The following is a 6,359-nucleotide window of genomic DNA, read 5'->3' on the forward strand; positions in this document are numbered from 1 at the left end:
CCAAATGGCAAGAATTTAAGATTGCACAAGTTTAATCCATATAAGTGTGGATTTGTCAGTAACCTTGTCTTGTGATTATGGTTTTGACAAAATTCATATGGATAGGAATTCATACACCATAAAATCTAAGTGTCATAAGGTTTCTCTCCGATTAATGAAAATGATGGTGAGGAAACACTTTCACTAAGTAGATTTTAGCTAGATAGCAATTGTGATATTTGCATTCTCAAAGTCGTTAGTGAAGCGTGTATGGTTAACCAGCACACTAACATGGACTTGTGAGAAGTGGTAAAGGTCTAAACAATCGAGACTATGATGACGGCATCCCTTTTCATAGTTCTTAAAATTGTTTAGACACACCTGTGAGCTATCTAAGATAAGGTGTATGATATTGATAAAGTTTTATCAAAGCAATCTAGTATCAGAAATTTGAACTTTGGTAAGAAAGTCAATAAAGTATTGATTTCTAGAAGTCCAGCTGATTTCTGATTACATGTCAAAGCTAGTGGGAGCATGAGTGTTATGCTAATAATCATCATGTTAGTGGGAGCATGATAATTATGATAAAGATTGCAAGTTAGCAATGTTAATTATAGAAAACAAAAGTTTCAATTCGTGAGGCTGCAGGGGTTGAAAAAGTTGTTTTGCTATAATTAAGGGAGAGAAAATTATACTTCATTTCAATTCTAAAAGCTTAGATTGAGATTTTAATCGTATTTAGTCAAGGATATATATATAAATTTCATGTTGTTCTGACTCAACATAAGGAAATTCTATATATGGGTCCATTATTTGCGTTCTAAAATTCGATTATGATTACGACATCCCTTTTCATAATCTGAATTATGAGAACTTGGCAAATAGAAATGGAAATGTTATAGCAAAAGACTGGTTTAGTCTTTATTTGAGACATCATGACTCGTGTCCCATATGCATCGGATATAGGATCGATTACATGTGCTATATTTATCCTTTCTAAAATTTTCCAAATGCCTGGGGCATTAGGAAGGGAAAAGGTCTAGAACTGGATATGACTAAAAGGATTAAGCAATTGTCGAGGACAATCTAAGGTTTACCAAAGATTGGTTGCTCAAGGACAGTTGGAAGTATAGTGTTAATTCTGGAAGGACCATATTGACATAATCTGTAAGGAGGCAACTCTTGTTCAGAAGTGATAGTCAAAATGGAATATGGAAATGTTTCAAAGTTGGAAATTATTCAATTTGTATAAGATTAGGAAACTTAATGCAAGAAGGATGTTTCCAAGGAGTTGATCTCCTTGGAATGCTCTGTAATGGTTGTTGTCAAGTCTTTCTGACTCTGTGCATAATCATTACAGGAGGATCAATGCATATAAGTTTAGAATCTAACAGATTTCAGTAAATGGCATGAATTTGGAATTCTTGCATTTGCAGTAAGGATTTGGGACTGTGAAAGAGGATCATTGGAGTTATGTTCAATTGATCTAATTCACAAAGTGAAGATCATAGACAAACATAGTATGCATACTTGGTGTATGGCATGACTAGTGTTTAGAAAACATAGTGTACATGCTTGGAGCATGGGACAACTATTGTTTTTGAAATTCAAGAATAAAGTTGATAGCTAAAACAGTATACAATGAATAATGTGTAATCATATGGTGATAAATAAAAGGTGTTTTATTTATGTTCATAGGTTTTGATACCATATTAGATTCTATTATTATTGTGTTTCATTTTGCATTTTTTGACTTCCAGAATAACTAGGTCGTTCTTCCTGATTTACTAAGTTATTCAAACTATCCACAGTCGGTCATATGTTGGAAGTAGATATGAATCAAGACTGTCATGGGTTGGCTTGTAGAGGTCTAAGATGTTGGACAAGGGGCTACAACACTCATGAGTGCTCATAAGTTCTGAGTATTGGATTCAACCCGCGCTCATTGGAATCACTTCATGGATTTTATCACGAGTGATCATGAGACGATAATATCTTATATTCTTCAAACCTAGAGATATGAGTTGTTACTATGAGTTGGTTGTACATTGATTGTACGAAAACGCATTCGGTAACTCGGTGTTATAAAATGTGCCTTTGTGTATGATTTAACAAGTAGTAGAACAAGCCATATGAGTCGAAGTTTATCCATTCCTTTTACCTTCGGGATAAAAGGGATATCTGTGGGCCCCTCGATGATTTGATGATGACAAATGGAAGTGCTCGGCCGAGCCAGGACTGATTTGATTTGTTCAATTAGTCAGTCGTCATAAATCGGAAATCGGGAAACAACAAATGGACAAAGAGAATGATTATAATCCATGTCTTAGTCCATATGTTATCTAGAATGGAGGAATATATGATCCCTTATCTAATGGACAAGTCATTGACAAAGGTCAGAGTTCATCTACAAGGTCAGAGTTCGACAGCGGCTTTTGAGAGCTACGATTGCCAGTTGGTTCCTGAAGTCATACGCAATAATAGTTTTAGACTTATCCAAGTGGGAGACTGTTGGATTAGTGTCTAAGTCCATAACTATAATTGGTATGTACTTGACCCGACTCGGCATGGTCTATTTGGGTTGCATGGCATCGGAACATTTGGATAGACCGTTTATGAGGAAAAGACATTTTGTGACATATTAATATATTATAAGTTCTAATATATTAATATGAAATCATGTTATTTAATTAGTATTGATCAAGAATTAATTTGGACTTAATTTAGTGACCAAAAAGAGACTAATTAAATATATGGGGATTGATTTTGTAAATCATTCATTCTTATATATGTGGGCTTATGATCCAAGATTCCTTTATGTTGGGTTTAACCCATGTGGTGATCCATGGATACTCCATGGAGGTTAAAACCCATGGAGCATAAGGAATGGGAAAAGTCATGAGTTACATGGTGTAACCCTAATAGCTACACTACATAAGAACCCCTTTAGTTCAAGAAATTGGCACTAGTGATACATATTTTGAGGCCTAGCCGATTTGAACATGTATGTCTTCTTCTCATGGTTATTCCAAGAGTTCATGATGTTGTGTGAACCATTTGAGGTGTCACACTTGGGGCACTAGGCTCTCAAGCTTCATGGAGTCAAGCAACCACAACAAGGTATGTATTCTATCTATTTTAGTATCCTAGTATCAATGTTTTGGTATGCTAGTTAGGATAATACCTTGGATAATCATATTTGCATGTATAATAGAGAAAACATAGATCCAAGGTATTTAGGGTTGCATGTACACTTAGGAGTGTTAGAATGCTCAAAACCCATCAATTCCAAGTGTATTTGGTGTTGTGTGAACCATTTGAGGTGTCACACTTGGGGCACTAGGCACTCAAGCTTCATGAAGACATTCTACATCAAAGAGGTACGTATTCTATCTTGTTATATTTATTATTTTGTATGCTAGATTAGGATAATACCTTGGATGTTCATAATTGTATGTATAATAGAGAAAACATAGATCCAAGGTATTTAGGGTTGCAAGTACACTTAGGAGTGTTAGAATGCTCATAACCCAACAGTGGTATCAGAGCCTAGGCTTGTTTTCTTGTTATACTTGCAAAAGTAGCTGAAAAATCGAGTTGGATGCATATATTCGATTGTTTTGGCTGGAATTGGACTAGGAACATTACCCTAAGATGTTTTTGGACTTATAAACTTGTTTTTGATGTGGTAATGTTCATGCTAATCCAATTTCTAAGATAATTGTCATAATTTCAAGATTTGTTTTAGTTTGTATGTTCATGCTAATTTCTTGAAGATTGATGATTTGAATTATCTTGTTCTTATGAGGTTCTTAGATTAATAGAAAAGTTGTGTGAAATAGTTGTTTTCTATCCATTTTAATCTAAGAGTTGATTCCAAAGTGTGTTTTTGTAACTTGTCCTCAAGTTATATGAAAAGTCACATTTAAGAATCATAAAACTCATAAAAGTTGGCAAATGTTACAAAATAAAGAGTCTAGTTCTAATTAAATGGTTTTATGACTCCATAACTTGTCCTCAAGTTATGGAGGTTCAAGAGTCTCTTCATTAAATTAAAAAAAAAGTGTAACCTTAATTAGTTCCATAAGTTACAATAAAAAAAGTTATTTTTTTTTATTAATTAGTTTAAAGTCTTCCATAACTTGTCCTCAAGTTATGGAACTTGAAGAGTTTTTTTTTTTTTTTTTTTAATTAAAACTACTTTAAACTCATAAGTTCTGGAATTAATTAGTTTTGAATAGTTTCAAAACTTGCCCTCAAGTTTTGGAATTTGAAAAGTTTTCACTTATCAATACTTTAATTCCAAGTTAGCCCTTACAATTTTAAAAGTTAAAATTCAACCCTTATACTTTATAATATTATAAGTTAATAATATTTATATATATGTATAAGAGTAAAGTCATTCTTACCGTTAGTAGGCCTCATTCACGAAGCCGTTCTATAAGGGGGGTATAAGGTTACTGCCTATAAAATTGCAGTTTAATGGGTGTCCACTCTCACCTACCGCTTCCTTGACTGGTGGAGGGTCGTTAGCCGAACGGGTAGGACAAGGACTATAATTCTCCTTTCATTAAAAGTATTAATGATAAATACTAAGTAACTAAACTCTTATTATTACCCAATCTTAGTTACTTAGGAAAATGTGAATTTTGTGCTAACCCATGAAATTACACTTTGCACTTTGCTTAAGTCGTTAGTGGAGCGTGTGTGGTTAACCGGCACACTAACCTGGACTTAACAAGGTAGGCAAAGGGTAACTTAATATTTATCATAGTATCGGTGGAACGTGTGTGGTTAACCGGCACACTGATTAAGGGGTAAATATTAAGGGTACCAAGTATATTTGCATGGTTATTCACACCTTGTTTTGTGATCCTCGGCATCCCAGTCACAAAACCTGAAGGGCACACTCGTGATTGAAACATGCCTTTGAACAGTTCAATGAATCTCAAAGATCTAGGACTTTCAAATCCAATTAAAACCTAATAAATTATTTCGTTTTTCATGGTGAAAATTGGTGAGTCGTCATTCACCTACCTTCAAATATTTTATAGCTTGGATTACGACATCCCTCTTCTAAGTTATAAAATAGTTTGCTGGGTCCTAGCCTTAATATTTCATATTGGGTGTCATATTAAGGACTTTAAATCAACTATCTTGAATATCTCCCAAAAAGATGTCTGGTCTAGACATTTATGATCTTCCCAAATCTCTTGAAACAAGCTTTCCTAAATGAAGATGATGTCCCATGGATATCATACTTTTTTCACCTCTTCCAATTATTCTCCCTAACCCACAAGTTCCTAAAAAGTTTAAGGTCACTCAAGCCCTATTGGCAAGGCAAGGTCTAGGTGTGATCACATCTTGGAGATGTAGTCACATATTGACAAGCCGGGAGAGTTGGGTGTCAAAGTCTTGAGAAAGTTGGTGGCTCAACTACTTTCTAAGTCACATAGTGAGTTCTTTTGGGAATCCTATGAAACAGACTAAGACAAGACCCTTAATGATCTTATCTATTTGCTAAGATCAACTTCCTAAAACGCTATGGACATTGACAATGATGACATTGGATATCTAGTAAAGCTCTCTCTTCCCAATGGAAAGGGATCGGCCATAGTCAACTCGGTTGACCCAATGGTAAAGAGAGAGGCGAAGTCTGAGATAGTCCCACTATCAAGGGTCCATAGGTAACTATTGCCAAAGGAAGGGGCATTGGTTACGAAGCTGCCAAATTTACCTAAGGATGTTAAAGTCAATAAGTTTGGCTCTACTTCAGGTAAAGTCCATTGTCTAACTCTATTAACTACATGCTGATTCTGATCGCGAAGATGGATTTCAATCGCATGGTTCGGTGATCAGAATTTTGGGCTATTACTTAAGAGTTATGATATTTATATTGCTTAGGAATAGATAACAACAAGGTTTTCATATGGATTGTAAGGATAAGTTTTTCCGCAAAGTTTTAAAATAAAAGAAAAAGGTTTTGATTTTATTTATTTTAAGTATCCTTACAATGGCATTTGTGAAAAGTTGTTGCTTATAAGATTCCATTTATAGCAATATTGGAAAAATGGATTTGATTCTTTCGGTTGTGGTAGTGTCTAATATTACCAAATAAGGAAAGATTCTCATCACCCAAGGTTCAATTGGACCGAAACTTGGAATCATGCAAGTTGTATAGTATGATGAATGAGAACTTTCAGCTTGGAAAATTAAGACTAATTCCTTATGTGAATAAGGAAAGGACTAAGGGATCGAGTACACATTCTTGTGCACTGGTCAAGTCCACCACAAGTCAAATGTGAAAAGATGGGAGAGTACTTTAGTATCATGTTTATGATCATCTTAATGATTAAGATACCATATCACAATTGGTCCTC

This window comes from Lactuca virosa, chromosome 2, assembly GCF_052849685.1.
Source record: "Lactuca virosa cultivar CGN04683 chromosome 2, Lactuca_virosa_CGN04683_v6, whole genome shotgun sequence".
Lineage (NCBI taxonomy): Eukaryota > Viridiplantae > Streptophyta > Magnoliopsida > Asterales > Asteraceae > Lactuca > Lactuca virosa.